Here is a 12,459-nt window from a genome sequence, read left to right on the forward strand (position 1 = left end):
AAAAAAGATCTACAAGCTCACAACGAAACATATTTGTGACGTGATAATTCAAGAAGGTTAGAACAGAAGGGCCCCATGGGATTTTCTGCTCTGGTCCTCAACAGTCTCATTTTGGGCATGAGATCTATTTATCCACTGCCTTTTCATCTTATTATAGACCGCTAATTCAAACAATGCAAAGAGAATAAGTCAATAGTTTAAAACAGTATGAATACAAAAAGACAAATTATGAAATAAAGTGTGTACATCAAACAATAATACTAACATGATTTATGAGACTTAAAATACTGATGATTGCACTTGAATTGATCTTTTTATATGGTAAAAATTGTTGAAATTTCCTTAGTGTCTTTCCCATCACCATCACTGTGCAGTTCTTGCTGAGGACGTCACGTCTCTCTATCCAGTTCCATGTATGGTACACAAATACAAATGGCTGAGATTTCAGGTGTTTTTCTTTTTCTCAGTTCTCTGTCTGCTGGAAAGGTCAAATGATTTGTTGTTTGTCAGAAAGTGTCTTTCCATGTTCCCTTTCTTCACTATCACTACATAGTTGTTGCAATTCATTTTCCCATCAAAAATAATTTGTTGTAGACTAGGTCTTTTGTCACAATTGCTCCAAAGTGGACGAGCAAAACTTGTTTTTTATATTTCATGGTACTGAAGTTTCAAGAGTTATGGTTTCCGTTGAGGTGAACAAGTATTCGAAGTTGATGAGAAAGTCTGAGACCATGCGGCTTAGGTGTGATCATGCCAGTGGAACAATGGAAAAATTTGTGATCAATGAAGGGCATGACAGTATTTAAACGAATGCAGTTTCACAACTAGTTTAATCATACGCTCATTAAGTCTTTCAAAATATTTCTCCCATAAAGGATTGAAAGCCAGTTTTGACATTTTCAAGGAATTAAGGCAGCTTTTAGCAAACATTGCTTCTAGCTGTCTGTCTTGTCTTATGTCCTCACCTGATGCAATCATGTACGGGTACCAATACGACAAATCTTCTGCAACATATTAATGAGCATGTCATCCCGACACTTTACAAGTCACCAAAATCATTACATCTTTGGGGGCTTTTCTTTCTTTCTTTCTAGTACACAGGAGAGAGAGAGATGGGGATTGACATGCAGCAAAGACTGTCAGGATCGGGATTTGATGAGAGCCTATGTAGTATGTTCCTGGACCGCTAGGCCAGTGGGCGCCCCATTCAAATAAATTCTTTAAATATTTAATATAGATATAGTGAACACATTATAACCAACCAAACCACAGAAATGGACACATCTTGCCACGGACATGTTGATGACCCTCATGCGATGATGATATGGGCTGATGAATTGACCTTCATAATTGAATTGACTAATCGAGGCATGCCGGTGGATCATTCAGCAGGTGTTTTTGGTGAATTATTTAAAACAAAACATCCTTTTCATTAAGTTAACCTCATGAACCCTAGCATCCTTATTCTAGGCATGTCATAATAGGAAATATTTATCAAAAACGGATGAACATTCTGCAAAAATGGATGAACATTGCGCGAAAATAGCAGATCTTCAAGCTTGCAAGCTGACACTTTGCATGATGAGCTATTTTCGCTATTTGATTGAAGTACATAGGGCTTAAAAGGTTAAGCTACAGCAAGACCGTGTAAGCGAATCTGTACTTCACTTTACAATAGAGAGTTGTAGTGATATGAACGCAAGGCCGTCCCCCAAAATTGGACTTATGCGGATACGTGCATTTTTGGATATTAAAGACAAATCAGGTTCTCTCCCCACAAGCTCACAGGGCCAGAGTAACTGCGGACGTCTGACCACCGTGTCACCTCAGCGACCCCTGGGACTCTGAGGCGAGGCCCTTGCAGGGCCATAAAGATAAGGATGAAGAAGGAATGCAGTTTGCCAGCCTGAGCTCCGATTACACACCAAGCCACTCTCTCTCTGTCTCCAGCTTCCCTCCACTCTGGAAGTGAAGGGGGGGAGCCCAAAGTTATTTATGACATGCAGGAAATGGACTCAGGAAAGAGAGAGATGGCATCACAGTGTCACACACACTAGCTGGCGGAGCAGACAATGAGCGACATAAATGTGAATAAAACTGTTTGTGTGTTATGTTCGGCGACTTTAAAATATATAATTATTGTCCTGTCTTATGACTACCACAATAATATGAACTTTGGTGTTTTTAAATGTGATGCTTCTCTTGGAAATTAGACTTCGAGGCTTACCTGCTGCCTATTTTAACATAAAGCTGTCATGATTAGTATCTAGACGATTCTAAATTCATTGTGATTCCAAATGTCCAGCCAGATGTGTTAATAGGAAGTCCCCAAGATAAGTTAGCAGAGAAGTTTTAGTTTTCATATTGTAGGAAGGAGGTGGCCACTCCAGCTACCTCCAACACGCCCCCCAATGGGCCAAGGAGGAGGAAGACCCCTCCCTCTCAATAGAAAAGAACTGGCTACCCCGTTCTCTCTCTCTTCTCCTGCACCAGCCCTCCAGCGCTCTTCCTGCTTCTGCTCTCTGCTACTCCTCAACCCAGATGATGACCTGATCCCAGAGGAACCGGGGGGTGGGAGAAGGTATGGGGCAACGACCCATCGTACTGTCTCTCCCACCAAGACCCTGGTAGAGTTTCCCCCCCAGGGACGCTCTCCTCTGCAACTCCGGCACTCTGGGAGGTCTCGACTCCCAGAGACTAAAGATTTTGACCTCTCACTGGACTCTGGAAAAAGACTGTCACCAAAGGGCTATCAACCAGGTCGTATGAGTCTAAAACATGAAATTATGGCAACTATCTGACGATATGCTGTATGGATGTGTAGACTTCTTCCTTCCTAGAGGGCTCCATGAAACATCATTTTCCAGGCAGCGTGGTAGTTAATTTCTGTTCAATTCTTTCCCCACATGATATCCTCGGTTCCACTTTATCTACTAACATTTAAGCCCTCATTTGAGTGGGGGAACTAATACGTTCTTTTTGGTTCTAAATTATCTAACTGGCTCCCTAGTAGTTAGCATATATTGATGGAGAGCATGGCATTACATGCCGGCCTCCCTCAAAATATGGCCTACGATGGAAACCTACCTAGGTCTAAGTCATGACCTTTGAGGACAGCACCAGCCTGTCATTAAACGTTGAATGAAAGATCACCTAGTTATGACGTACAACGAAATACAGTGGCATTTCCGATCATTTTTGTGCATTTATTTTCATTAATAAATTTCTGAGACTATTTTTATTAAGAAGGCGTGTGTCATTCATTTTTTTCTCTGTTTACAGTAATACTATTGGGATATTTATTGCAAGTCTGACAAGAACTCACGTTACTGTTACAGTGACGTAAGTTTCAGTATATATCAATATATATATTGTAATAATTCATAAATTATATTTATATGATTTATGAAATATTACGTCCTGTACCATGCTGAAGTTATGATCTCGGCGTGTGAATACTACAGGTGGTGCCCCGTGTGAGGCAGACTCTTATCCCAATACTGTACGTACTGTAAACACCGAGATATCAAAAATCATATTTTTGAAAAAAAAGAAAAAAAAAATTTTTTTTCTGGTAAAAATAAGAATAATAATAGGCCAATTATTGTTGTTGTTTTCTTCTTTTTTTTTTTCTCGTAATCAATTTTAGTGAATTAAGTTGATCATAACTGTGGATATCTGTGCTGAAGCAAGTCTGTCTGCTGTCCCCAGTGGACGGACGACAGCTGAGTTGAATAGACAGTAGCACTTTTGTTGCCCATAAGTGTGTGAGTAAAGAGCAGAAGTAAGAGCCTCAAGATTTTTAAGAACTGTTTTTAAGCAGTTCTTGGAAATATTGAGTTTAAAAAAAAAGCATAAAAGGGGTTGCTGCTGATAACCGCTGAATGCAAGTTGATCCGCCCTTTTAAAACTGTTTCAAAAGCGTTCGGCAGAACGAAGGAGACACAGTAAAAAGAGTTTTTGTCTTCCCCCCGGGAAACAAATTAAGAAATGTTTTAAGGTGAGTCCGGCACTCAAAAGGTTGAAAAATATTCTTTTTAAACTAGCTACTTAGAAAGAGCCTTTCCCTTTTAAATCCTGACTAATTTACAATGGCCTTTTTATGAATAAAAAGAGAAAGATAGTTATCAGATAACAAAAATCTAAGCAAAACCAAGTGTAAATTACGTCTAAACTGGACTGAGATTTATAACTTTAGTAAAGCTGTTATGGTCTCTAGGAAACCTTTTAGATAGTTTTAACTGTCTTAAAAGGAGGGGATTACTGAAAGGATAGCAACTGTGACGCTTCCTCCTCGCAGAATCCCATTAAAAGCTTACAGACCGTGTTTGAAAAAAATAACAGGTTGAAACTTTTGATTTGGAATGGTTTTATTTTATTCCTATCCTCAGATTCCCAATTTCAAACCCCAGTGGCACAGAGCGGAATGGAAATTCTGTTCTGACCACTGAACCAGGAAACTAAGTTTATGGGTCTTTGTTTCCCTGAGTAACTTGATTACTGGAGGTGGGGGTGTATCCTCTCTCTCTGAGAAAAAGGACAGTAGCCTGGTTCTGATTAAACCAGACAGCTGAAAACCATAGGGCTCTGTGAGACTAGAGAGAGGAGGTGAGACGTTAGAAATGTTTTGGCTTGTCTATGTCTTGCAGAGCGTGTCTCAGATTTCATCTTGACCGGCTGACAAGAGCCTACAGGGTGAAATCTCAGACACTGTCACATGGCTCCAATAAAACACCTATTCATTCATAAAAGTTCAAGACAAAGAGTAAACAGCCCTCTTGAATTTTATGGACTAATAGGTAAGCCCCCTGTGACGTAAGCACGTTGGACGGTGAGGGAGGTCCCCTCTTTTAACCTAAGGGAATTAAAAGGCTCCCTCCGTCATGAGATATTTTCCAGCAAAGTGCATTTGGGTAGCATTAGGCTACTATTTTTGGAGGTAGTGGGTGTTTGTTGTCACACTCCAAATGTCTTGCTCTGGTGTTTTTCTAACTGAATCCAACATGGATTGGGGGGGAAGTTTTACAACCTTCATGTGAGGGCCCTGCCACTCAGCTTTGTAGCTTCCAACCCAAATGTTTATCCAGGCGTGGACAGAATGGCAAGAAATCACCCCTCCTCCTCCTCCCTGCTTGGGCTCAACATAAACATGTCTGTTGAATATTGTGATACTGTGATACTTGTTTGTAGAGTACTAGGACTGAGAGGTGTACCGATCAATTTAAATGTTGTTGACTTACTCCTAAAATTAAGACAAGCATAGGAACTTTTATTGAATAAATTCTATTCAAGTTCCCAATTTATCTCAATTAATCTCCGCCGCAAACTTTGATTTATACTAGCCTACAGTGGCTACCTGGCTTTCAAATGAGCCAAAATTCTGAAATGAACGACATGCAAAGACTTGGTGTGATTGTTTGATTATTCCAAATTTTACCTATGAGTTCACTTAATTTGATTTTGAATTCATGATTCTTATTCTGTCGATCCAAAGCCATGATTTGTTGATTGTTAAGAGAACAACTACATACGATGGTTTAATTATGACAAAACTCTGACTGAATCGAATTGGATTTCAACGTGAAGTCATCATTTTATGGTGATAATTAATTTTTTTTGAAGATTTTAAACAATTACATGCTAAATTGCTGTTAACATTTTTAACTTTTCGAATAAGGATTCAAATTTTAATGTACTTTAAGTCCTCAAATTTTTATCCTGATGATTTCAAAGTTATGTTCGTCTATTTAGGAAACAATCTTAGGCTATTAAATGATGAGAGTCTGTTACCAGATGATTAAAACTAAAGGTTACGTGTGTGGCCCCAGTGTTCTTGTCTTCAGCGTAATGTACTTGCATATGGGATAACATATGTAAGGGTATTACGAAGAGGAGACAGGATGACTAGAGGGTACATATGTAAGCCCAGTTTTCTTATCTTCAAAGTGGTATACTGGCATATGTTATCCCATATGTAGGTATATTACGAAGAAGAGACAGAATAACTATAAGTACCGGATGTAACCCGGTTTGAGAAATTACAGCACCTATTATTTTACCTCCAGTGCCATGCTGTGAGGCCTTGCAAGTTCAAAAGGGACTTTAAAGAAAGGAATGTAGGTGACCACTGCTAATTTCACCATGATTTGATGGGAGCCTAAGTATAATTGGTTTAATGTTTCCGCCTCAATTCAAATTAAGGACAAAACAATGGTATAGGTCAAAGTTTGGCAAAATCCTGATCAAAATAGTGCTTGTTTTGAGTAAGCTCGAACATTTTGCCTTTTTCCCTAAGAAACCCAGTTTCTTTTATACTACCATTCGGAACTAGGCCCATAGTCCTAAGTGTGTATGAGAGTAGTTCCATGCTATTTGTTCCGGTTAATCCGGGCTTCTGAATTCTCTGGGAAGATTGGACTGAAATTACATTTCACTTCAATCCTGTTTACTCCCAGTTAAATGAGAAAACAATGTCACTGCACACTGCTACTGCATACTTAAATTAACTAAAAGTATTTGATTGTATGCCACTCGTACGCAATTTTTGCAACCTAGTCATACTCACCAAGCTCTCAAGTGTTAAAAATCCAATAACAGTATCACGATCATTCAATATAATTCCGTATACGCTAGAGTATCCTCTCAGTGATACAGTGTTTACGTTGCCGGCCCATGCAGTATATATTGAGGCACCAATTTTGTTTGTTGTGACCACTCCGAAAAAAAAAAAGAAGGGAGAGTGCCCAAACAAAGACATTTGTCCAGCACGAGGTGATTAATGCACTGAGAAAAGACTAGGTGGGCTGTATTGAGTTGAGTTGAGAGCCATGACTCCACCGTTTCAAAAAGGTGTAGAGATCAGGTTGCTTCAACCGACCTGTACAACTGGAGCTATAAGAAGTCCCCTCCTGTCACAAGAGAAATAGAGTCATGCCCTATACTCTGTAACAGCCAGAACAGTTGGTATGGCAATTTTTATAAGCAGCCATAGTTCAAGGGACGTAGTTTACCTGTGTTTGTGTATCAGTCAAGAATGATACTCTGTGAGTAACTAAAGAGTAGCTGCAAGGTTGCATGCTCTTAAGTGAAACAAATGTCTTCAAAGCGCCTACAGACCCTGGCCCCAACGCTACAGGTGTCTCCTCTGTGCTTTCCTATGGGGGGGACGAGCAGTTTTGATCTGCTAGTTTCCCCCGGACAGATGATGGTGATACAGTTGTGGGAGCTATATATATAGACATGGGTTTTGTCTCCGCCAAAAATCACAACAAAATTTACAAATTACATAACGGTGACCTACTATACTTTGTGAGTGTATGAGGTCTCATATGGTTAGCGCTAACCGTATCTTAGCACCTCCCTACACCGCAGTATAGTCAGATTCCCCACAATCAAGGTCGCGTCACGGTTTGATAGACAGACCGCATGGAAAACCAATGCGCGTCCTACCCTAGCCAAATGCTGTCCTCTTCAAACTGACCCGTAATCTAACTTTGAGTGCAAAATTGCTGTCCGGAAGGAAAGCCGTGTTTTCAACACAAACCCAGCAGGCATGTACAGCCTGGCGACTGCGGTCTGGTCCTTCCGTGACATTTCAGTTAGCGCCATTTTGAATTACGTCAACACGCCCCTCCCGTTTATAACGTCACAGCACGTGCAACGGCTTTGTGGAGCTAAGAACTCCTTCCCCCACTACAGTTGAGCTCCAGTGAGACATTCACTTGAGATAAAGATCTGTGGTGGTGACGTGACGTTGTGTGAAGACAGACTGGGATCCAGTGTTGTTTTTAGAGGTTTAGCTATAAATGGTGCGTTCGAATCGGCGAGAGTTTGACTGTGAGTTTCACAAACAAAACCGGGGTGACAAAAGTTTCATCTGGGTCATTTCATTGACAACTCACAGACAGAGCCTGGTGGATCCAAACCCAACGGACCATAGTAATTTTCTGAGTTAAAATTTGAGCTCGTTTTAAAGTAAAGGGTTAATAAGTTAACTGCTTGATTCGGAAAGCTAATCTTAGTTCGAATTTGGAAACAGATTATATATTTTTTTTTACTTTTTGAAACAACACAATAAATCTTGACAGTTGCAAAGTATTTTCGGTTATAATACCGTCAGTTTTTCAACGTTTCGGTCGCCAAAGATACTTTGCAGATTGTTCACGTTTATTCTAAAGTTTTTATAATTGGTTAAAATTATTTAAAGTTTAATAAAAATAAAAAAAATTTGAATTTTTTTTTTTATTAATTTTTTTTTGGGATTAATTTTTGGAGATTGAATTTAGTTAAGGTTTATAAAAAAAAAATTTGGAATTGGAATTAATTTTTCAAACTAGATTTTTTTTTTTTCGCATAAATTTCACTTCTCTCTGATTAGTTTTTCCAAATTTAAAAATTTTGTTTTCTCTTTTGAATCTCGGTTATTTTGGGGAAAACCCAAAGGAACCTTCAAAGACTTTTCTCTCAATCAAAGATACTTTACTATTCGAACCAAATAAACGTTTATTTAAAAAAAAAAATAAACTAAACTAAGGAACCTGGGACTAATAATCCCTCTTAAATTTTTAGGTCTCGAACAAAGCTAAACACCTCAAAATAATTATCAGGGAAACCTTGTCTCATCTTCACACGGCCTACTAAGTACAATTCCACTAGTACTTCACCAGTTTTTGCTGCATGTACCACTCCTTCTAGTTTTGTGTCCTACCCTAGCCAAATGCTGTAGGGGGGACCCTTAATTTTGTGTGCATTACAAGCAACCTGTGCGAAACAATTTTTGTCTATTTCAAAAGGTCATGTCATGAGACGTATGGGCCATGTTTCTGTGTGAGGCGCGCAATGCACCCTCCCAGAAACCAGTCCTGCCCATGACGCATGACTAGTAGTCATAGCAACAGACATGAGGTTGACGCTTGTACTATATTTCCACACAGGAGTGACGTAAGCCTACCGCCCCATGATGGCTATCTAACCAGGACACACCTCTGGGTCATTTAATGATAGGCGTATTCTTTAAACTCATGTAAACCACTGCGGCTGAACTAACCATGATCATCGGGGTCGTTTAAACAATTCCTATTACCTTTTGGTTTATGCAAGTCTATAGGTCCCCGGACGGAACTTATAAGTGTTGGAGTTGTGTGATATATTTTTGGGCACTGCCTAAAAATCAATAACTTATGTGGTCTGCTATATCTTGTAATTGTAGGGCGGGCATATGGTTTGCACGCGTGGTATGAGAAAGCACACTTCAAACGTGTATGAAACCGCCCCATACAAACCAATACAGTAGTCACCCAAAACCCATAGGTGTTAATAGTTAACTGCTTGATTCAACTTCAGGCCCATGCGGTGTTGAAAAGTTTTTCTTTCTCCTTTAAAAACGACACATTAAGTTTGACGGTTGTAAGAAACTCTCGGCTATGTAGTTTTATAATGGATTGAATTTATTTTCATAATCAATTGTAACTAAAAACGTACCTATAATCTACTATTTACACTGTTACAAACTGTTTTTCCTAGGACTAGGCGCTGTCAATGATACTGACGACCTATGCTAAGGGTACCAGGTGTAATCAAAGTGTTACTATGTCCAATTAAAATTGGACCCATGCATTAGTGCTACTATAATTTCTTTTGTGGCTCCTGTCAATAAAGCTCTTCTCCTTATGGGTCAAAAGCTTAATGAATGGTTGCAGCTCGAATAGATTAAGCACATTTGACATTTTCCACGTGGCTCCTGAAGCCCGTGCCATTTGCTTTTACTAAATACACTTGGGGCCCTCAATGGGCCCACCATGTCTACACAGACACCCTGACCGCTGGAACTCGATTTCCCGCCCATATAGTCTACCTCGTGGCTCGCTATGCTAAGCCACTTCACAGACCCCAACCCTTATGTGATACAAAACTTGGCAATTTCAGGTGTGACATTATAATGCGGCGCTGATCAATCACTGCGACAAGCCTTGCTGACTACTCAACTCCTCATAAGGGGGGTCAGTCATAAACAATGATATCACCCTAAGATTGCCAACTGTTGACCAAGTCTGTTGACACAATTCAGGGACAGCAGTGCTGAATGCTGGCACCAGGTGCTCATGTCAGCCTATCTAATGATAGCTTGAGGTAACCCCAGGGTGACCCCAAGAACACGTGTAAGTTATGGTCTAACTAAACCTAGTTGACAATGGACCAAGGCTCAAAAGCCATGACAGCATGGTGCCCAAATAGACATATTTACTTTAGGTAACTAAGTAGAGGTCACCATGTTTGTAGTTCTTTACTGTGGTAGGGTTGCAGTTAACACACTGAAACAAAATCTCCGACCTCTCCCTAAACAAGTGAAAATGTGCTATATAAGTCACAGCTACTAAAGGTTGCTGAACACTAATCGGATCGGAAACTAACAACATCATTTAGACATTCAGAGAAGACCATCCTTGCATGACAAGTCAAGTGTTAGGACTCATTTGATGAGTTCAATAATACTTTCAAGGTTTCTTTTGTTTTGTTTTATTTTGTTGCTTGTCTGTTTTTCTACATAGATCCAAGACAAATACCAATAGGGTATTAAAAACCAAAAACTCTCTCCCACACAATATTAGGAATGGGATAAGAGCCGTTTTGTTTGTGTTTTTTTTTTTTATTTGTTTTCCTTCAGGAAAAAACTCATAGAAGTAGGCTCACTTTCACAAAGAGCCACTCTGACTGCATGCTACCCCTTGTGTGTGTCCCCTATTATCATGGCCCTTAAACCAGCTGCTCACCACTCAAAGCAGCCTGTACTCTGAATAGAGGAAGTAAAAAGGTATACCAGAAATGGGTATAGAGACCCCTATACTATGGTCTAAGCACCCTATTTTCTTTTCACCTCTGCGCTTTTCAACCTTGGTGTGTATGTCGCGAATGTGTGACTTTAGTAGTGTTGCCATAATGACATGTTAAGATGATTACCGATCACAGAGGCCGGAAAGTCTCTGGGCCGTGTCCAATTTTTGGGTTTTTGCCCTGCTGTTCTTCTTTTTCTTCATAGACTGATGAACCCTTGATGACATCAAGGATCCAGCAACCATGAACAGGGGGGTCTGTAGTGATATGAACGCAAGGCCGTCCCCCAAAATTGGACTTATGCGGATACGTGCATTTTTGGATATTAAAGACAAATCAGGTTCTCTCCCCACAAGCTCACAGGGCCAGAGTAACTGCGGACGTCTGACCACCGTGTCACCTCAGCGACCCCTGGGACTCTGAGGCGAGGCCCTTGCAGGGCCATAAAGATAAGGATGAAGAAGGAATGCAGTTTGCCAGCCTGAGCTCCGATTACACACCAAGCCACTCTCTCTCTGTCTCCAGCTTCCCTCCACTCTGGAAGTGAAGGGGGGGAGCCCAAAGTTATTTATGACATGCAGGAAATGGACTCAGGAAAGAGAGAGATGGCATCACAGTGTCACACACACTAGCTGGCGGAGCAGACAATGAGCGACATAAATGTGAATAAAACTGTTTGTGTGTTATGTTCGGCGACTTTAAAATATATAATTATTGTCCTGTCTTATGACTACCACAATAATATGAACTTTGGTGTTTTTAAATGTGATGCTTCTCTTGGAAATTAGACTTCGAGGCTTACCTGCTGCCTATTTTAACATAAAGCTGTCATGATTAGTATCTAGACGATTCTAAATTCATTGTGATTCCAAATGTCCAGCCAGATGTGTTAATAGGAAGTCCCCAAGATAAGTTAGCAGAGAAGTTTTAGTTTTCATATTGTAGGAAGGAGGTGGCCACTCCAGCTACCTCCAACACGCCCCCCAATGGGCCAAGGAGGAGGAAGACCCCTCCCTCTCAATAGAAAAGAACTGGCTACCCCGTTCTCTCTCTCTTCTCCTGCACCAGCCCTCCAGCGCTCTTCCTGCTTCTGCTCTCTGCTACTCCTCAACCCAGATGATGACCTGATCCCAGAGGAACCGGGGGGTGGGAGAAGGTATGGGGCAACGACCCATCGTACTGTCTCTCCCACCAAGACCCTGGTAGAGTTTCCCCCCCAGGGACGCTCTCCTCTGCAACTCCGGCACTCTGGGAGGTCTCGACTCCCAGAGACTAAAGATTTTGACCTCTCACTGGACTCTGGAAAAAGACTGTCACCAAAGGGCTATCAACCAGGTCGTATGAGTCTAAAACATGAAATTATGGCAACTATCTGACGATATGCTGTATGGATGTGTAGACTTCTTCCTTCCTAGAGGGCTCCATGAAACATCATTTTCCAGGCAGCGTGGTAGTTAATTTCTGTTCAATTCTTTCCCCACATGATATCCTCGGTTCCACTTTATCTACTAACATTTAAGCCCTCATTTGAGTGGGGGAACTAATACGTTCTTTTTGGTTCTAAATTATCTAACTGGCTCCCTAGTAGTTAGCATATATTGATGGAGAGCATGGCATTACATGCCGGCC

Source organism: Gymnoscopelus braueri (genome assembly GCF_963280865.1).
Source record: "Gymnoscopelus braueri genome assembly, chromosome: 5".
NCBI lineage: Eukaryota > Metazoa > Chordata > Actinopteri > Myctophiformes > Myctophidae > Gymnoscopelus > Gymnoscopelus braueri.